The sequence below is a fragment of the Epinephelus lanceolatus genome, chromosome 23 (assembly GCF_041903045.1).
Source record: "Epinephelus lanceolatus isolate andai-2023 chromosome 23, ASM4190304v1, whole genome shotgun sequence".
Lineage (NCBI taxonomy): Eukaryota > Metazoa > Chordata > Actinopteri > Perciformes > Serranidae > Epinephelus > Epinephelus lanceolatus.
In genome coordinates this window covers 27,174,070-27,197,085 of record NC_135756.1, presented here as the reverse complement: position 1 = coordinate 27,197,085, position 23,016 = coordinate 27,174,070, and positions in this window count along the sequence as shown.

The following is a 23,016-nucleotide window of genomic DNA, read 5'->3' as shown; positions in this document are numbered from 1 at the left end:
ACAGAAACACAAAGAGAGAGGCACCAATTAAAAGATGGATCTTAACGTTATTTGCCAGAGCTCTCAGCCGAGTGGCAATAAGAAAATGTAGGTATTTTACATTTTTGGAACCACAAATACGTCACATTTGTATATTTTATATGTTTCATAACCACATTTGTAAAGTGACATAATATATAAGCTGATATTCTCATCAAGAGGATGGTCAATGGTGTGTCACCTAGGCGAGATGCCTGCCAAGCTGCAGACCTCTGTAGATCACTGCTCAGGACCAACAACAAAAAAAACGAACAGTTGTGATTCAGCAAGTTATTGTTGTGTTTTCATTGGCTTTTTAGGCATCAAATGTGGACATTTTGTAGCAATCCTTCACTGTTTTTCCAACAGCTTTAAGGCATGAATTACAGACATTACTGCTTTGCCTCCCGGGAGAGTGGCCCAAAAGGATTTGTTTATGACAGAGATATGGCTGCTTTTCCTCCTGGGATAGTGGCCCAAAAAATGATTATTTTTTTACAGAGAGATCGCTGCTTTCTTGTCAGAATTGCACCCCCCAAATGGGGTATTTTAAGCAAAAACATTAACTTGGTTTTAGTGCCTAAAGTTCAATGAAATAATCAAGTCAAAGACACTAAGGTAATTTTTCATGACTCATTCAATCAATGATGTTTTTTAGCTGACAATGTTGGGCTAACAAACTATTATTTCCTCACACATACTGCAGCCTTGCTCTAGCAAGATAAATACATGCTTCTATTCTTGCTTCAAACATCACCTTGCAGCAAATCTAGCATCTCTTTGGACAGACCTTGAAACTCTATGTTGCAAAGAGTTGCTATTAAAATATAAAAATATTATGATATTTTTCAGTGAATGTGCTCTCATGTGGCTCTGGCTCTCTGGCCCTGACTGTGTTTACTAAGTGGAAGAGAGCAGCAGCATGTTGAGACAGACAACTGTGAATGTATGAGAACTAAACTGATTCCCATTGTTTGTTCGAGGGAACTCTTTGTTTCTGTTTTGAATGATTTAACTTGTGTGATTTTTTTAAATCTCAAAATACAGTTTACAAGGATGAGTTTATTCCAGTGGCTGGAACCTCTCTAAAAATATTTTTCACATTTCTGCAATTTCAACAGACTTGGAAGAGGATGTGTTGTGGAACTTCCAGGTAATGCATGTGGTGTACCTGAATACTATTGTTTCAGTCAAAAACAACTGCATCCGTCCTTCTATTTAGTTCCGAGGGACCTATAACTTCAAAGAATACATCATCCAAGTCTCGAGGAAAACTTGTTTCTTCTTGCATACCTCCAGGGTGAACGGAGAATCCAAAAAAGGTGGATCCTCTTCATGTATTAAAGTCATTGGAGGGGATTTTTATCAACAGCGAAGCAGTATAATCCAGGTCTCATTTATCCAGTCGTACGCTCAAAAGCATGCCCTGAGCATGCATGTGCGTATGAGCTCCGCTTTAGCAGAGTTCAAACACACCTGTGCCCAAGCATGCTACCCGGCCTACATGACGTGCTGTGTTTTAAATCAAGATGTTTGTACTGAGTATACAACTGGATAATGAGACTTGGATTATACTGACAAGTTATGTGAGAGTTTGTAAACTGATGTTTTGATATACGTAGTTTTGCTGCTGTTAAGTGCGGCCTTCATGTACTTTAATTCATGAAGAATGTCTGTCTTTTTCAGATTCTCCGTTCACTGTGGAGGCATGCAAGAAAAAGTTTTCTTCACAATTTCAAGGTAACACACGGTAAGTAATATATGATATACAAAGGGTCATTTTGTGGTTGAAATATTCCTTTAAAAAGACGGGTGCAGGCGGTTATACGTGACAAAGGAATGTGTTTTAGGGTTCAAAGATGCAGCACCAACATGTGCAGTCACCAAGGAGTATGTTGAGCCACAGAGCATCTCAAACATGAAGTGGTCCCAAGCCATTTGCATTTTGCAGCATCATAGAACAGGGAGAGTGTATGAAAGGGTGAATGAGCATCTAGATATGTAAGCAGTTTCCCTCTTGGCATCTGGTAGCACTTTTTGCAATAAAGCTTTGCATTTTACATTTTATGTTTGTTGTTAAACAGAAGAAAAACATGGTAGTTGGCAAAGAGAAAAAAAAAGTACAGCCAATAATCCTTGATGATGATGCTTCCAAAACTAAATCATGTTCAGAGTAATCCTTAAAGGCAGTTCTGCATCACTTTATGGTATGACGAATGCTGAAACACTCAAACATTTGGTTTGAAACAGGAGACGTCAGTGCATCTGTGGCTTCAGGTGACTCATAACTTTAATAATTACCTGTTTAACTTTCATGCCTGTAATCTGCTCTGCACAGTGGCACCAACACAGGCGTCTGCAAGTTTAACAATAGTCAGTTTACCAACTTATGGTGAAATTCATGCTTTCTTTTTCACTTTTCATTTTTAAAGGAATACTTCACCCACAAAATGATCACTTGTAAAGCAATTACTCACGCCATGTTACGTTTAATCCCTGCTGAAAACTTCAGGTTTTTTTGCATGTCTTCACAGTGAACGAAGAATCCAAAAACTGTGAAAGTTCTTGATGAACATCAAAACTATATTGAAAAATCCATCCACATATTATCACACAACTCTTGCAGTATAATGAAAGTCTCATTTATTCAACTGTATGCTCAGTACTTCCCCAACACATGCATTTTCGCTAAACGTTTACTATTTAAAACACTACAGGGTTCAACACTAAGGTTTTTTTTCACTTGCCTGGTCGGGCAAGTTGGTCAGAGATCTACTTGCCCGAAGTCAGTTTTTACTTGCCCTATAAAAATTGTTTAATTTAAGCGGCTATCAAATAACAAAGACTGCAGTTATTTTTATGTTATGTAATCTTTATTCACACTGTATTTATTAATTAAAACAACATATGTCATGTATTGTAGCTTAATTCCTACACAAAAATGACAGTGTCAGGGCTTAAAGTGAAAAATTTGTCAATCGTTCTCCGTCTATAATTTTGCGCCCTACTTGAGCCATGCCCACCTCTATTTATTTTTCACCCCTCTCTCCAGTTCTGCTGTATTAACACCGGGTTTAATATATTTTGCTTCCATCTCTCTGCCCTGCTCTACTCGACTTCAACACTACTTAGCTCTCTCTCTACTCTACCAGTAGACGCACAGCAGTGTTTCCCCTAGGATGGAGTTGTAGCAGTGGAGGTGAAGCACACGCATGAAAAATAATTTTCACATGCGTGAAACTTTTTTGTATGCTTGCAAAGCACAGCCTGCTGGGATGTTTCTATTATCTACTGGCACCAGAAGGGCTCTTTAGGACTAAGTACATACAGTACATGTGTGCACAGTAATGAGCAGGTGAAATGTCTGTCTAGCTTACATATGAGGTGTCTCAAGATTTAGGAACATACACTTTTATTGAATATAATAAAAGTAAAAAGTCACTTGACATGCTGCTGTTTTGTGCTATGACCTATTTAAGTGTTGGAAGTTGTTATTTACGTGACAACGCCTGAACGCAACACAAGCTCAGCACGAATGCCGTGCTGCGCTGCTGTGCGAGCAGCTGTTTGTCTGTGCGTAACAGCAGTCTGTTGGTTATTTACACAGTGTCCATAACAATAACTTTGTCAGCTGACAAACTGCACCGGGCTCGGGGTCAGGTTTGGTCAGGAAAATGCGTCCCGAGCCGCTCTAGTGTGCTCACCTGTGTGTGTGGCGGAACTCCGCCGTGCGCGATACAGAGAGCAGACAAGAATTGTTAACGCGTGACCATGTAGAGACAGAAATGACACGATGACATAACATCATAAATAGTGTATTGTTATGTTATTATATGAAGCGTCCGTCGCACAAAATAATATCAATGGGGGCTGTGGGCAGGACATTGTTACACAGCTGTGCCTGTGACTTCAGGCAGAGAGACCGCTGCATCAGAGCAGAAGAGCACGTTTTAAAATACATTTATTTTATCAATGAGTTATTAACTTTTACTATTTTTAGCAACTTGCCCGATCGGGCAAGTGAGTTGTTAGTTTACATGCCCAACCTTGAGTTTTACTTGCCAATTGCCTTGGCAATCGGACAATCGTTATTGTTGAGCCCTGCACTATTACATAAATAGTCTCACGCACATTCAAGTACGCTTGGGCATGCGTCTGGTTTGAACCTTGCTCATGCATTCCAAGCTTGCCCAGGCATACTACTCTACCATGGAAATGTTTGGATCATACTGTGTGAGTTGTGTGAGAGTTTGGAAACGATTGTTTCTTTACTGCTGTTTAACGTGGCCCCCTTTTTACTCCAATTTATTCCATTCATTTCCCTGTTTTTGGATTCTTCGTTCACCATTGAAGCATATGAGAACGACAAAGTTTTCTTCACGAATTTGATGTAACATGGGGTTAGTAATTGCTACACAGATGATCATTTTGTGGGTGATGTATTCCTTTAAGTTCCCATGTGAACTTGATTTGAGTAACTGACGTTAGCTTGGAAATGTGAACTTTCAAACTGTTACGGTACCTGTAAGATATTTCGTTTGGAGTTATCTCCTGAACAGGCAGCAAAATGTGAATTTTTAGAACAAATTCCGACAGAGCTCAAGCAAAGACACATTTGCACTGCACGTTGTTTTTCTCTTACCTTTATATGTTATAAAATGAAGAACATACTGTATATTGTTTTATAAGTTGTTTCCCCTCAGTGACTAAGCATTAGTCATACATCATAAGAGGTCCCTTAATACCAACCTTTGGTTCAGCATCATCACTGTAAAGGACGTGTTCAATTTTTAACGAGCACAATGGCAACGCACATCTCCAGCAGGTCCCTCGGGCTCCCCACGTGATCATGACAACTGTGTAATTATTATCCTGGACGGCAGTGAAATCATCAAATATGAAAGGAGCGGGGGAGGGGGGGGGGGGGGTTTAGTGGAGAAAGCGGGGATGAAGATGCAGAGGACGAGAAAATAAGAGAACCTGAGAGAGGGGAAGATAACTAAGAAGAGTAGCTTAGAAAGATGGAGAAGACAAAGATGATTATAGGATGAAAAAAAGGAGAGACTGAAAAGGATTTTAGTTACAATAAGAATACGTACAGTATACTACTTTCATTTTCAACCTTTTTGTTTTTTGGTCACTAATTGTGGTTCGTCAGTGATATCTGTTCTGATTGGCAGTAAGAAAAAAAGAGAGGACAGGAACACACAAAGTCACTGAAAGAGAAATCCAGCAGAATTTCTGAGTAGGCAAAAGAAAAAAGTTCCATCACTATGCACACATCTCAACTGAATGCCAGTGAATTAGGCTGCAAGTGAGAGCAGGAGTATCTATACAGTATCAACTTACTCAACATGTGTTTATTAACCACTAAGCCATTGGGAATACATGATGCTAACTGCTTATCTAGGCTGATAGTTAAATGTATGTAGCAACTGCTAGCACTAGTTTCTTGAAGTTGGCTTTTGTGACTAGCACCAGTGTACTGCAACTTGGACAATATATGAGATGCCTGTGAGAAAAAAGAAAACTCCCAACCCCTTGATCACATTATTTTCCAGATCAGTGCTGCCATGGCTCCCTCTCGTGCACCAGCCAAATATTAGGAATGCTCCAAAAGACATTGGCAAACCACAAAACCATTCCACAGATACACAGCACACGTGTATCAATTATTCATTGTCCAAAGAAAGTAGATAAACCATTTTAAAAATGGAAATACTGTTAACAAGCACTGTGAAGTCACTTTACTTGTACTACGTGTTCAACAGTGGTACTACCTGGTTTACTTTTTTAAACATACATATATATATATATATATATATATATATATATATATAAAGGGGTATCCTTAAATTGCATGTAGTAGAATGTTCTTTAAACTGTAGAGGCAATGGGAGTAACTGATAAAGCCAGACGAATGATTTCTGAGATGTAATGTTGGAGGATACATATAAAAATACTGAAAACGCTGTGGCTTTGTTCTTTTAAAATGATGTCCATTCGGTTCCAGGGAGGTTTGCAGGACTTGCAGAACGACAATTAATTCCAAAAGCTTTATTCGTCTGCTTGGCATCCATGTCGAGTTTTGTACTACTCTGTCAGGAAAAGACGTTTGAATCATTAAACCTACAGTAAATCAACAGGGAAGTAATAACACACTTACCTTTTACTATTAGCTGGATTCTCAGCATGCCATTTCCTTTATTAGCTGTGTTTTTTCTTGGGCCTCCGGTGTATTTCCACTGACTGCAGGAATCTGGTCCTCAGCTGTCAGAGCTGCTTGAATCTGATTGACTCCCCATCAATGGTCCTGGAGCCCTTGGCATGACAGGCTGTGAGGCACTTCATATGTGGGTCCTTTTTGGCAATTTCCCAATCAGTTGGGCTTGTTTGTCCACTGATTGCAAACCTGGCCATACCTCCTTCTCCTTTATAATACTAAAAGAGAGAATACTTGCCTGTTAGGGTTATCTGTTATCCCAACTACATTTAAGAAAGCTGCCTCCAGCTACCTGCGGCTTTATAGACACAGAACCAGTGAAGCAGGTAAATGAGCCAGAGGACTGTCATATCAGTGACATCTTTGTTGTGTTTCGGTTGTCAAGAAAGTAAAGTATAAAATAGTGATTTGATAGTAATGCATGTCCTCTTAACCAAGATAAACAATAAATCTTTAAGTGTTTTACTGAAACTATCAGTCAGTTGGAACAAAGGCTGCAAGCTAGTTCGGGGATATAACTCAAGTTTACTGCTACTCTTACCTGGCATACTTCTCTTGTTGCAACACATATCCAGCGCACCCTTTTTTAGTATGGCAGTATTCTGTTTGCTCTTTTGCTGTGGCCATGTCTGCTGCCACACTCTTCACCTCATCACTTAAATTAATCCCATGTCACCCCCCCCCAGTACTGTTGAATCCATTTGGGGAGTGACCGAGTCATTCAAAAATTGTATGTTGTGCAGAATTTCTTTATTTATAAAGACATGTCACCAAAAACAGCCTGCCAGTGGCAAAATAAATATAGAGCATAGGGGGGTATTGTGGGATTATGGGGTACCGGGATCGTTGAGATGAGCCATTCGGTCCCTTTGTGACGAAAGTGAGAATTGCGTCCGCATACTCGGCGTAAAGTCAAACACGTTCTCAGTGGGTCCCATGATGTGGTTCTGTTGGCTTCATCACACCATACAGACATCTGAAGGGAGTAGAGCTGCTGCTCCTTCACATCCAAAGGGGTCAGTTGAGGTCGTTCTGGCATCTGATTAGGATGGCCCCTACGTGCCTCCTGTTAGAGGTGTTCTGGGCACGTCTTACTGGTCGGAGGTCCCAGGGCAAACCCAGAACATGCTGGAGGGATTACATATCTCGTCTGGCCTGGGAATGCTTTGGGGTCCCCCAGGAGGAGCTGGAAAGCACCGCTGGGGAGGGGGACATTTGGGGGGGCTTTGCTTGGTCTGCCGCCCCTGCAAACTGGTCCTGGATAAGTGGATAAAGATGGATGGATGGAACATTGTTTTGGAAATAAAAACAATGGTTTCATTGATTTATAAGGGAGCGTGTCATGATACTGCAGCCCCGACCGCATTTCAGAGAGAAAGAGAGATGAAGCCCATCTTATGCTCAATGTTAAATTTGCTGCTAAAGCAGTCCACTGTAAAATGCCTTGTCTGTAATCTGTCACAGATACCACTTTACTCAGGTGAATAAATTCAAGTGTGCTGCGATGGCCTGTAACCACAGTATTTTGGGGGAACTGAAGGCACCCTGACAAAGCATGCTGTTGTTAGCTAGCTAACTTAATCATAGCTTTGTGCTGCTAAAAGTTGCAGACTGATTGATGGCTGGATGTTGTGATATTATTGGTTGAAACTGGTTGGTGCTAGTTTACGTTAGCAAATGTCATATTTTGTCTTACAGAAAGAAAACATGATTGGATTTTGCTATAGGAATATTTTTGGGCATATATTCTTAAATATATAAATAAAGATGCACAAAATGTCTGAAAAGGTTAAAGAGGCATTTTTCATTTCATTTAGGTTACACTTGTCCAGACTGACTGTAATAAAAGCAGCATGTTCACAGAGTAGCAGCAATTTTGTCCATCACTGGATGTGTTAAGACAGTACTTATTGCAGGTCACTTGCGTTTTCTGAACGCTTGGAAATTTTGCGTGTGACACATGAGCCATTACACGGCCTGTATAGACAGCTGTATTGATTAAAATAAAGACGCCCATGAGAAGGTTGAGACGACTGAAATGCTTCCTGTGTAGGCAAGCCTTAAGGCAAGAAAATCACTTGTTTAAGGTGAGGAAAAGTTTGTGGTTACAGTTAATTGCAGGTGCATTAAAGTCTAAAAATGTTACACATCCATCCTGGTGCATTTTTAGGTTAACACTGAAATCGCTTAGGAGACAAACTAGCTTCCCGTGGGAATTACTCGCCTACTCTGCTCTTCCTGCTGTTGTTGATCTTATTTTGTGTCCTTTTGCTTATATTTTGTCTGTCCTCATGTTTGTTTAAACCTCCTCATAAGTAAATATGACTCCTATTAACTTGACTGAATCCCAGATTTATAGTGTGGAGTTGGGCCATAGAGCCTGAAACATGATGCCATGTTGTAATACCCCAGATAACCTTAAACAAGGAGACAGAGTCTTTTCTGACAGACTAAATCCTGGCAAGATCACAAGCAACATGCTAAATTACATGAACCGGATTAGATTTGTTTGCACAGTAAATTCCATGTGATTCATACTGAGATCCGAGCACAGCTGTTCAAAAGCGCCACGTGCTTGTGTCTTTGTTTGCACCATGATAGGCATCAGCGAACAATCCCAACCACCAACAGCAAACACTGTTCCTGTTGCAAATATCAACACGGAGTAATTGATGGGACAGTGTTTTTATCACGGCATCTGCATATCGTGCGACTCTGTTCCATGGAAAATTAAACAGCAGTGCTGATGGACACATGCATATTAAAAAGAGATGAATGCGGCACACGCATGGTTATTCAAACGCCAATGGGAACACAAATGCAAACACACACACATAGTCATAATTAATAGAGACAGATGTGTGCTGGCACACAAAACAAACACACCTGAAAGAGAAATGAAAATGAGTGAGGGGGTGAGAGGAGGGAATGTTAAACAGAAGTGAAAATAAAGAGGAAGACATGATGGAAAGCAGGTTGTGGAGAAAGAGGGCAGGCAAAAGGAGCAAAGAGCAGGGTAGAGAAGGTGAAGAGGGCTTTGACACTCTGCTCTACTGCCTCCCAGACATTTAGACAAATAAACAGAGGAAAAAGAGAGTGGGGCCGGTGAATTACACACAGCGGATGTGTGTGTGTGTGTGTGTGTGTGTGTGTGTGTATGTGTGCTAATTAATCCTGCAACCTGTAGCTTTGATGGAGTGGAAGCCTCCCTACACGCTGGTGAACACCTCCGAACAAACATAGACCTCACAGGGAGAGCATGTACTTGTGTTGACACAGGCACGACGTCGGTGCTGATTATAGACTAGCCTACTGCTCCTGAGGGACTAGTGTGACGATAGTATGTGTTTAGTGTGTGAGAAATTATGTGTGTACGTGTGTGTACATGTCTGTGTTACAACATTTTTTCTTGTTAGAATGTGTGCCTTTTTCACCAGTGTGTGTGCTGGTGTGTACGCTTAGGATTTAGTGGTCGGAGTTTGTGCATAAATGTAAGACTCTGTATTTGTATTACATGAATGCACAGTCATACAAATATGTGAATGTGTTTACAGCATGTGTCTTACATTTAAGATAGATATATAGTATACATGTCAATATATGTCTGTCACCAATATAGCTGATATGTTTTATATGTATAGACCCTCTTCATATCAGGTTAGGAAGAAAGTATTTACTGTTGTAGGGATGAGTCACGTTACGTGTATTAAGGGTTATCATGTCTATCTAATTAGAAATTGGGGAGGTATTAAGAGAAATATTGGACTTCTCTGTAACGCTAACTTTTTAATGTATTAGCTAACATTAGCTTCAATAGCAAAAAGGAACTGGAGGAAACCGTTCAAGTGTCGTCCTCCTTTGTAAGATTGGCATAGTAATCGAACACAAAGCCGGCCATCCCACCTTCAGCAAACCCATCATATCATCCATCCACAGAGTGAGAGCATACAGGTTGTAAATCCTGGTAGTAAAACAAGTCATTTTGCGAGGGTTGTGACACTCATCCATCATCCAAAAGTCCATACACTGATTTACAGATGCCTCTTTCACAAAGTAAGTCTATGGGAAAGAGTCTTTTTGAGCCCAATGGCATCACGTGATGGACCTGAAATTTGTATTTCACAGTTTGGCCTCTATTAAATTTGGCTTCAAAGCCCGGTGCTGTTCCTGGGGGCTTGGTATCTATCCAATCAGATGGTTTTGGCTTTATTTCTAAATGTCACTTTGATTTTTAAACATAAAAGACTAAATCTAAACTTGAGGAATCTAAACTAAGAATGAATAATCCCAACTCACAGCCCTTGCCTTCACCTTTACAGCATCAAGACACAACACCATCTCTCTCTTTTGGCAACTTTAGACTGAATTAGTTTCACATTTATTTACTTTGCCAGAAAGTCACAACCGTCTCTAGTGGCTATACAGTATGTACATCTGCAACATATGACATGTTCCCTGACCTCCAATACAGACAGGAAATAAACTGGAGAAACAAGGAGATTTATTACGGTATTTTATGATTGATTTGACATAAGCAAAGCTGTGCTCGTCAGAAGTCTTTTTTTGTTGACGAGCAGGGTCAAAGGGAGAAAGAAAGAGAAGAAGAAAGAAAAAAGAGCAATCAGAGGAAAGACCAATGATGATGATGATGATTATCAGAGCAGAACACTGCATTATTCATCCCGCTCTCTGGGAAGAGACAGGAACAGGAGTGATGGAGTGAGAGAAGGTAGAAAAGTAGGTGAGAGAGGAAAGGAGGAGAAATGAGCAAAGAGCACGAAGAGGAGAGCGGAAGGGGGGAAGAAGTGGAGAGAGGATAACAGGAGATGAGACGGGGGGAGGTTTAAAGAAAAGAGGGGTACTGGAGAACAGAGGAGGAAGGACGAACACAAGTTGAGGAGGTGAATGAAGATGGAGAGGAGGCTAAAATGGTGGGAGAAAGAGTTGCATCGATTCAAAGACACGGGAAATCCCTACAGGCATCCTGTCTCTTAGCTACAGTTAATGTTGGTTCCTTTCAACCTTATAGTTCTGATAGAGCCCTATTTAAACTGCTCTGGCCTGCCTACTGTTGCTGCTTCCTCTGCAAGCTACTTTGCAACCTGCCTCCACCCCAGCTCCTCCTTTTTTATGCTACGTCTGACTTATCAATGTCACCTCTGTTTGTCATTGATGCTGGCTCTGTTCTGTTCCGGGGAGTCTTTGCTACTGCTTTCCCTGCTGTAAGCTTTCCATGCAGGCGCATGGAAGGGCTGGGGGGTTTGCTCTCTCTGCATCAGAGCACCCATTTTTTATAGCATCAAATAACAAATTAAAACCAAACTTATCTGAAAAATAAACATTTGAACATACAGCAGTGTGGTAAGAACTATACAAAATGACAGAAACCATATCTGAGAAAAAATGTATTTGATGTGTACTTTGAGTTTTTATTTGGATCTATGTCACCAAGGGGCAATCAAAATGTTTTGGCTCCACTTTTGGCTCCACTTTCTGTCAAGTCATCTATATTTTTATACAGTCTGTGGTCAGCACTGTCAAGACAATTTGCCATTGATGTAAATTTTGGGGTAGTAGCCTAGTCAATTAAACTTTACCCCCATGAGTAAATGTGCCACCTGCAGCAAGTTCATTGGAGTTACACTTGCAATTACTGAAATCCATCCTGACTTTATCACCTGATGTTCAGATTTCAGATTTATTTATTTTCAAAAAATGGGACAATATATATTAATAAACAATTACTTGTAAATACATGAGATTATAGCCAGGCGGCTAATTTCCATCTCCAGTCCCATGGCAGGTTGATGTTAAACACATAAAAGGCAACAATGCCAACAAAAAGAAAAAAAGATAAATGAAACAGAGTAAGACAAGCAAAACAACATACACAGAAACATAGTAGGCAAGAGCTGGGAGACCATAGGAATTTTTAGATATCAAGTTATAAAGTGCTTGAGTGCTAGTTAAAGTGCTAAAGTGTCGAGTACAAAAGTGCCAAGTGCTAAAGTGTCTGCTTGTTTAAGTACTTGTTATATTGCACATTGCTCAAAATTGCACCAAATAGTAAAGTGCTAGATTGAATTGCATGATGCCCATAGCACACGCATGCAGGTGTGCGTCTAAATATTGCACAAAACTAGCATACATAGTGTAAAGTTTCACCTGTAACAAAAAAAAGGCGTTTCTCAATCAGTGTTCTTGCCTGTACTTGTGTTCTTGGGGATTTGTGAAACGTCATCAGTCGCAGCCCAAGTGCTGTTCCAATTCAAAGTCTGCATCCAGCCAAGTACAGTCCAAATGCCTATATGTGAACTTGCTCTACCCGTTCCATCTGGGATGCATCGGGGGGTGACTTGTGTGGACTTTTGACAGCCAGGTATCCCAGGATGCATTTCTCACAGACCAGCGGCAATGGCAGCCGTCCTTGGGAGTTTGTACTCCCGAGTGGAACTTGTCAACTCCGAACTCTGAAGTGCACATGTCCGAACTTGGCGTACTTGGTAGTGAGAAACACCTTTAGAGTTCAAGATGGACTACATTACAGCAGGAAAGCTTTCTCTTAAAGAAAACACAGCAGGTTAACCTTTATCAGTCATCATGGAGGCTCTTTGGAGGTGTATACAAAGAATGGGTCTGTACTTTTGTGCAGTACAAGTCGGTACAGGAATAACTGGAGGTGTGATAGGTATGACAGTTGTCTTATTATAAAGTGATGTTTGAAAGACAGTGAAGAGGGGGGAAAGCAGTGTAACGACTGATTGAATGTTACTGTCTTTTAAGTAAAGTTCATCCCTGAGTTTCTGCTTATTTCCGAGATTCCCGCATTGTTTTAATCCATTGCAGATGGTTCTCAAGCTTTTCATCACACATGGAGATACTTATCATCTTTATTTTGTTTCATTTTGCAAAAAACATCTACTAAATAGGCTATTTCAAGAATACTCTAAGTGGATAACCATGTGTTTCAAGCAGTGTTTAGGTAACATACTTACGTAACAACAGAGCTATTTTAACTGAAAACACAATCTTTTTTAAAGCCTAACTAAGTCCTTTTGGTGCCTAAACCCAACTGTGCCACCACCACATAATACAACATATTACATGTAATGCAATGTTACAGGTTTCACATATTTCTGTGAGATCACATTGGCAAAAAAATGGCACAATTTATTGAGAGATGGGATTCCAAAAATACTTGTTGGACATAAATTACAATGTCTGGTGACAGTTTTGGGAATTGCATGTTCATTATGTCTCTTCATTTTGCAATTTGAAGAATGTAGGCCTACCTAAAGCACCTTCAAGTAAAGTGCCATAGGGATGACTATGGTGTGGACTTACTCTGTCCTTATTTAGACATCAGGAATTCTAGTATCCAGAGGCAGAGATGGTGTTAAATATTTTTTGCACTCTCCTAAAAGCTCTACTCTCTGATCAAGATTGTTAAAAGAGATCCCACACATTTTAAGAATTTCCCATCTTATCTTACGACCTTAGGCAGCAACTGGTAGGGGATTGTAAGTAACTGTGGCAGAGACAAGAGAGTTAATGTTTAAGTTTTATATCCAAGCTTTTCCAGGGATTTTTTCTCATGTAATTGATTTAAGATGTAGTATTATCATTTTGAAGAGTAATAAAAGTATTTTCAGATCTATGAGTTTTTCCTAGAGATGTCCTGAGCCAATGCTAAGGATTGTATTAGAGCCTATCTGAAAATATCTTAATGGATCATATCAGCTAAAACACAGCCAGTCAAATCTGGATCGTTTCTTTACTGTACTCTGCTGTGCTTATTCCACCTCACTCCTCAGCCTGCGGGTTTGCACTGACTGCTTACCACTTCACAAACGTTGCCAGCAGCACGTCATATCAGCTTCCGCTAATTAACTTTTATTCTGTGAGTAACTAAATTGCAGGCCTGGTTCAAGTACTCTCTGCAGCCAGTGTCTGTACTCAGCCAAAGATCGTTTGTAAAAGAGAAAGCTGTATACCACTGTACAAGTAGATGTTCTGTTCTAACAATTCCAAGTATTTCACATTCTCCCAGATAAAGGTATACTATGCAGGCATTGTCGGCTGCTGTTTGGAAACTTCTAGTGGGTCATAAGTGATGATTGCTCCCACTTCTGTATGAGTCTATGTATATTATATATTTTTTTTTTTTTTTAAGAAAATCCTGCATGTTTTACCTTTAAACTTTCTCTCTCAGCATACCGATAATTTAATCTTGTTAACTTAATTGTACTTCAGTGTCTTATGAAGAGTAAGAAATTTAGTGGCTACAGCTGTTATTGAAGTGTGTCACATACATTTTTTTATCATATATGTATCAAATCGGAGCTGGTGTCAGCAGATACTCAATATTGAAGACCTTGGATCAGGATTGTGGCCAAAAAACCTGATCAGGACATCGCCAGTAGGTGATTTAAAAAAATAATGCCAGTAGATTGAGCCAAGATTAATTTCCTTTAAAAAAAAAAAAAAAAAAACCCTTCCTGACATCCTGTAGACACTACACAGACACAATCCTCAGCCAGCCTTAGTTAGAAACAAAGTTAAAGACCTGTTTCTGCCCAAAACATTCTGAAGACTATGCTTTTATATTTTAGGCCTCAGCTGCTGAGATCTTCCAGATACTATGCTATACACTGCAATAGATTTGCATATAGGGGCAGCCTGTTTGTTGACTCACTGAAAGCCATTTGTCAGACTTTGACTGTAATGACAGTTTCAATGGACGGCAGAGAAAACATCACAGAGAAGGAACGTACAGTGACTACAGGGAGGAAGAGTAATGATGTGACAAAACCGATGTTTAAGTGCTACATGGAGCTCCCTCCAAAGGGAATTTCTTCTTTTGAAATATGAGTATTTATGAACATGTCTCTCGTTTCTTTTTCTTTTTTTTTTTAACTTGACAAAGTCATATCAATTGAAACCAGCTAGTAAGCTAACAGGCAAAACTCCAAGTAAATAGAATACTTGTGTGCAGAAATGCACCTTTTGGGATGAATGAGCTGCTGAGTCTAGCAGTCTATTTGCCCTAATGTGAATGCTCCCGCACTAATCGCACTCAGATCACTGAGAACATACAGATGTAGATGTGAGCTTTCACTTTGTATTGCAATTCTATTGAACTGTGCTGATTCATTTCTAAGCAGACCTTTTCTGTGTAATCAAGTGTGGTAGCAGTATATAATAAGGGTTCATATGTATTTGAACAGAATCTTTAGTATTTTTCAACCTGGACCATATTTTCACATGTTTTTGTGTCTACGTGACTAATGGGAACAACAGTTTTTGAAATTGGTCCAGTATTAAACAAGCGGCCTGCAGTTGACAGTGGCAGAACACGCTGCAATGTAACTACTCTGGGCATGTTCACACCGTCTATTTACGTCCACTAAAAGTACCTGTTTTTGCTACTGACAGACCCATATTGTTATCATAGTGGGGCGGCATAGCTATAAAATAGTTCAATTTTGTGATAAAAGCACCAAATTTGGCAGATGTGTTGACAAATATATTTAGAACAAATCTGGGTATTGGGGCATCAGAAACTTGCCCCCTGGTGGCCAGAGCAGGCAATTGAATCCTACCTGTCCGTGGACCCGTCCCGTTAATTGGATCCACTCCAAAATGTAATGGCTTCTAAGTTGGACCATGCTACATGCCTCCACCAAGTTTTGTGCAAATCAGTTGGACAGTTTTCACATAATCCTCATCCAAAAAATGAATGGAAGTGAATGGGCAGACACGTGTGGGCGGCCGGTGGACACGCCCCCTGAGTTGGATCAACACCAAAATTTAATGTATTCTAAGTTGGCATGTGTTACATCCCTCCACCGAATTTTGTGAAAATCGGTCAGACAGTTTTTGTATAATTCTGCTAATAAACTAAAAAATTGGGCGACATAGCTAAAAAATTGTTCATTTTTGCAATAAAAGCGCCAAATTTGGTACATTTATAGCTTAATGTACTGGAATAGAACACTTTGGTCACCCCCCAAGCTGCTGTCACCGTATTTTCAGCACCACAAATATAATATAGAGACCAGTTAAAGTGAAAAATATGTTTCATTCTCATGTAGGCCCACACGTGGCCACCCATTCACTTCCATTCATGTTTTGGATGAGGATTACGTGAAAACTGTCCAACCGATTTTCACAAAACTTGGTGGAGGCATGTAGCATGGTCCAACTTAGAAGTCATTACATTTTGGAGTGGATCCAATTAACGGGATGGGACCATGGGCAGGTAGGATTCAATTGCCTGCTCTGGCCACCAGGGGGCAAGTTTCTGATGTCCCAATATCCAGATTTGTTCTAAATATATTTGTCAACACATCTGCCAAATTTGGTGCTTTTATCACAAAATTGAACGATTCTAGAAAAATACTGAGCTATGCTGCCCCACTATCATAATTTTCCAACACTATTATGGGAAGGATTCCTACAGAGATAGACCTTTTTTGTTAAACCAGAAACAGGCCTGAAATCGCCTTTGCCAAACTCAACGATATTATTTAGATAAACTATAATTTTAGCATGGAAAGAGCCAGCATAGTTTCACATCTAACTGGGTGATTAAAGGTTTATTCAAGCCAATCCAGAGTTGTTGATTGTTGGAACAGCAGAAAGACGGCTTTTCTGAATTTTGTTTTCTTACTGTCGACTCTGATTGAAGTGTGTTTTCTGTTGATAAAATTACTGTTTATTGAAATGTAGACTGGTGAGTTTGGTTATTGCCATTTTGAGGCAGTTTCTAGTTCAACAAAAACAGCAGAAAAAAGTTCTCTTTGTGGACCTACTTGACAGAGCATAATTCCCCCCAGTGGTTGCATTTCAGCCTCTGCAGCCTGCAGGCGTCTCACTTGGTACTAAACCAATTTAAAAAATATATTGTTCCCATTAGTCACTTAGACACAAAAACAATGGGAAAATCAGGTCAAGTTGAAAAATATCAAAGTAAAAAAAAATCTAATATTAAAGTTTCCCTTTAAGTAACACTTAACTAAAGCATGACTTACGATGATTTAAATGAATGCAGGATATATCATAAATTCCTGTTGCTCACCATTAACACATAATAAAGTCACTATGACTTCATGTGATCATCTCACAACAGTATTGGAATAGTAATTTACAGTTACTTCATACATTGATATACATCCAAATAGCTGGATTCCATTAACGTAAAAGTTCATCGGCCGCTCTGACTGCAGAACAACACATATTCTCATAGAAATATGATCCTATTTTTGCAGTCCATTCTCTAATTGGTCAGTTGGCATATGCTAGACGAGTTTGGTTTTAGTGTATTTTTCTTTACTGTGCTACAATCTACTTATTCAACATCAAACAGACAGTATGAGAAGACGAAATATCAACATGTGTTTTACGTGGTACCATTAGGTCATGCAGCAACATGCTGCATCTGACAACCAGTTTGATTAAAAAATAGCTTCAGGTGTTTTTGTTATTTAGCAAACCCTCACTGACATAAATAGATTTATTGCATGGCTTGTGTTAGACTGCACTGTTTTTTACTACCTAATAAGCTTCAAAGGGCTACATTAAAAAAAAAACCTGACTTGTCTTGACCTATATCAAGCGGTCTTGACTAATGACTAATAATAACCCCTCCCTCAATGCTGAGATTGGGGTTCCCATGAGCAAGGCACTAAACCTCCAACTGCCTCAAGGAAGCAGCTCCAGTTGCATCAGAGTGTGGGCATACTGAGCTGCAGCCTGTATGTGTGAGGGTGAAATAGGGCGTAGCTAAAGGAGCATTTGTGCTAAGCAAACCTTCCCTGTGTAAATAAAGGTTAATTTAATTTAATAAGACATGCAAACACACACGCACTGTACACAAAGGGTGAATCAGAGATCAAAAGAAAGATGTTGCCTGTAAAAACGTGATACTACTTGGCTCCCTGAAAACCACCATGAAAGCCAATATTTACAGCTATGTGTATATTGTGGTGGACAGACATGGTTCGCATTTTGTGTGTCTAATTGATTATTTGGTCAAATTAAACACACTCGTTTGATATTGACATATATATTGTACAGTATGTTCTGTACACTGGTGTCCTGCCAAAGGTGTTTCCCTGCCTTTCACCCAGTTCATACTGGGAGAGGCTGAAGCATAAATTTTCCAGTGTCCAAAGTGTAAAGATGGTACAAAAGTCCCAACACATACAAAAAACAACCTATTAATTAAATTAATTCATTTAATTCAGAAAAAAAACAATGTTAAGCTGTTCAGCTAAAACATTTTCCCCCAAATTTTTTTTCTTACCAAAGATAAAAAGGCCGTGCCTTTTTTAATCTTGAAAAAATAAAATAAAGCCTGTCTTTGAACTAAAGGGAATTATGTTACTATTATTAAGTTATTTTTTCATTCAAATATTTATTCATCCATACTGTATGTCTCTGTGAAAACAATAAGGCCTGATTTATGGTTGGGCGCTTGATACTTCTGAAGAGTGACACTCGACAGAAATTAAAGAGTAGCACGACATTTTCAATTTATGCTTCGCCGTTGGTTTTATTTGTTTCCTTGGTAACCAGAGACCCCCTTTACTGTCCGAGTTGATTTCTATCACTTTTAGTGTAGTGTAATCTGCACAGACAGCTGGTTAAAACAAATAAATATGTCGCTTTATTTGTGTTTTTAACTCAACCATGTGTTCATTAATTGATTAGCTTTCAGTCTGTCTGTGAGTGGCAGATTCCCCTCACTCACTAGGATGGGCTGGAAAAATTAAATTGATGAATCAGTAAATACAAACACTGTTGATTTCCTCCTGTGGCGCTGACTGTAAATTTTGGTTCAGTAAATGTCTGCTGTCAGTCAGCCTGGTTGAGGCAGTTTGGCCGGTCGCTGTCCTCTCAGCTCTGCAGGAGCTGCTGCTGACAGACGGCTGCTTCTGTAGACAGAGGTGCTGAATGCAGGTTGGGGTTGGTGTGAATTGAAAAGTACTATCTCCAACAATAGTTACACTACCAATTGCACTGCTTGACAAAATACGATGTTGTCTGCAACATAAAGTTTGAGCGACACTCCTCAAAAGTATCAAGACCTCCATCATAAACTAGGCTCAACACTTCACATTCTGAATACCTATGATTTCCTTCTATGTGCCATGCCTGTCCAAGTCCTTGAATTCCCCCAACCAAGACCTTGGAAGTATTTGAAAAGTTCTTGAAATTGATGTCTGTGTGCTTTATTTTGAAAGGACCTTATATGCATTTTTAAAACACAGAACTTGATGATAAAAGGGTTACTGTAAAGATAAACAATATGGTGAGACGCAAAGACAGATAACCAATAAAGGCTGAACGAATTGGGGTTTATTCTTATGCATTTGTTACCCAACTGAGTGTTGTTATTAGCCGATTAATGTAATGCAACTACGGTCCAATGGAGTTATAATTTATTGTCTTGCCTGTGTTTACTTCTTGTTCAGCCTTTACATTGGTTTTATGTGGTGGTTGTTACGAGGTGTACTGACAACAGACAAGTCAAAACAGTCAGCCAAGGCTTCATTTATTTGACTGGGACACACGTCTATAACTCGGCATTTCAGAGGCAACAAAAGATGAGCAGAAAGTGAAAAGGGCTTTCCTCCTGCCCCACCTCTGTTTGTCCTGTCAGACAAGCTTCTTCAGAGATTAGACGGGACTCCAGTGGGCTTTGTGGTGTGGCAATATCTGTTTACTTACTGTACAAATGAATGTGTGTGAGAGCTGAAAGTATGTTTGTGTGTGTTCATGTGCATGCACTGCTATGTGTGCCTGTGTGTTTCCAGTATGTCAACATTCCCATTTTGTGAGTTGTTTTGCTGAATGGCAGTGAGATAATAGTGTTGTGTTCTGCATAAGCTGGTCTGTATCCTGTCTGACAGACACTGACAGAGAATTAAATGTGATTATAAACAGCAGTTATGGTTGGTGGAAAGGTAATAGTACAGCACGTTCCCTAATGTGTGTTTTAGTGGAGGCACCCTGCCTCACCTGAAATAAAGAGCACCTCTGCTAACACCACCTACATTTTTATAAAATGTAATATTAGCTGTGTTAAGCTCCAGGAATAGCAAGCAGTGATCCTACATCACATAGAAAAGAAGGAAACCCAGTGAAACAGATACCTTTTAAATGCCAAGTTTTATCAAAATATTTATTTATTTATTTATTTTTTACCTGCCTGGTCTACTTCTTATTTTTAATTCTATTTTTTAAAGACATTTTTGGGGGCATTTTTAACTTTATTTGATAGGACAGACAAGTGTGAAAGGGGGAGAGAGAGAGGGAGTGACATGTAGCAAAGGGCCACAGGCTGGAGTCAAACCCGGGCCGCTGCAGCAACAGCCTTGTATATGGGGCGCCTGCTCTACCACTAAGCCACCAACGCCCCAAGGGAATTTGTAATTCTGTTTTTAACAGACAATTAAAAACATTAACAAATTACATGTGCACAGCTTACAGCATGACATTAGTTCCCAATTATATCCTTTTTATTGGTTTCAAATACAAATACACAAAAACATAATCAACGTACTGACATGCACACACATACAAAATCTCAATTTGCTGAACGCGGCAAAACTTTATTGCTTTTCTATTATATATAATAGAAAAAATAGTGTGTAAATAGTGTATGAAAACACAAGACAATTAACCTACTGTATGTGCCCATATACTGTACATATACAGACCATTTTCTTCCAGGAAAACATGTGACACAAAGCCAGGAGATTATTTTTGACAGAGGTTAGTTAACTTGAGTGACACTTCGGTAACACCTATAAGCAGTTTTTTTTAAATTTATTTTTTATACAAATAAGAGCTTAATTTCTCTTTGACAGGTGAGTCAGATCTCAAGCTCTAAGATACTGAGTAGAATTTCCATTATAAAATGTATACAAAGATTGTCACAGTGATACTTTATTATTTGAAGTGTTGTTCATACAGGTTCTTATGCATTAAAAAAAAATTGATTTCCCTCAGCAGAACCTACAAATTGTTAACCAGCTTTTTCAAAATCCCACACCAAACTTACATACAGAAACCAGGTTTATTATTTAGGTGATGATTATGAAATCAAATTACCACTGAAAGCCAACAATAGCCCAGATACTTAATCACATGTTGGCATAGCTGATTTAAACTGAGACAAGTCTCTTTTATCCACTCACATGCTCAGACCTTCCCAGACACATGCATTTTCACTTAAACCTTTCTATTTAAAACACTCCCACATACAAGTAATGCACACAAAGACAAAACAGAGTTCAGGCACACATTCTTGCCCATGGGCCCTACTCTAGCCCATTCTCATTCCGATGGCATTAAATACCACAGCTCTGTCACGCCTCCTGGTGTGTGATATCGACGCCAAAGACACCCTTGTCGCATCTTTATGAGAAGCATTAAGCTTATAACTAACTTTAATGTAAACCCATCTATGGCACAACTTGATGCGATGAGCAACTGATGAAGTATAAAGAGTCAGAATGTCCATGTATGGCAGGAGGGAGGGGAAGTGGATGGGTCAAACAAAACTGGACTTTCACCCAGGAGACCACTGTTTGTGTCCTGTGTGAAACAAAAGGTCAATGTTGTTTTAACAAGACGTTGAGCAACTTATGTACCTACGTAGCACGTAAAGCCCAAAAGTCGATGTTAATACGCAATTTACGAACAGTCATTACTGTACAGTACACTGCGAAACATACTTATTTAAACCCAAAACATGATGCTGTTTTTCTAAACCTGATTAGCCACGTGTTTTAGTTTCAGCTGTGTGTCACATAGATATGCTAAAGGGTGCCCTGTGCTACACTATGAGACACAGAGGGGCATGACAAAATGTCAGTATTTGACGACCTGGGTAAGAGAAAAAATAAAGACAGTGCATTAAGACAAGGAAGCCATCTGTGACCGGACAAACCCACTTCACATCTATTTAGACAGTGAGCTGATGGTAATGTTTAGTTTTAGCTGGCATGCCCTGTTCGAGTTCTTCCCTCAGTGACAGCATGTATCACACAGAAACAGAGCGCTGTGCCCTGCACTGCAGGTTCTGATTGTGCTCGGATTTTATGTAAATAGAGCCTTTCAAATGAATGTGGAACAGATAATAAATGTAGATTGAAACAGTATGCTGTCATTATTGATTGCACTGGTGATCGATTTCCATGCTTACAGTTTTTATTTGTTTGTGTTGGTGTTGTTTAATAAAGCTATGGGAACGTAACCGTGTTCTGCACACAACTCTAATTCTTAATTCTTTCTCAGAAAAAAATATTTTCAATAGCTTGTTTGAATGGAGAAGTGTTGGAGTGCACTTTGGATAGAAGGGTATCTCTTTGGAACAACCATCTCTTTGCATTGTGTATTGACGTGGAAATGCATCATAAGACTGAGGCATGGTGCACTTTGTGATAATTCAAATCACAAAGTTGGACGTAGCCAAGATGGGTGTTAGAGTGAAGACCCACTTTTGTTATGCCCAACTGGTGCACTTGCCTCCAGGTCTGTGCTTTGACAAGAAAGGATTTGTTCTGTGTGCTGGCGGGGTCTCACAGGGTTTTAATCAATGTGTAACAGATCTCTTATGAATCAGTGATATTGCCACTTCTGTCAGGCCATAATTCAACTAGGTGTGAAGTGGAATAAGGTCAAAACTGATCTCAACAGCTTTGTTGTCTTTTTGAACATTTTCAGTTATGACGGCATGTAGAGTCTGAATTCTTTTGATTTTT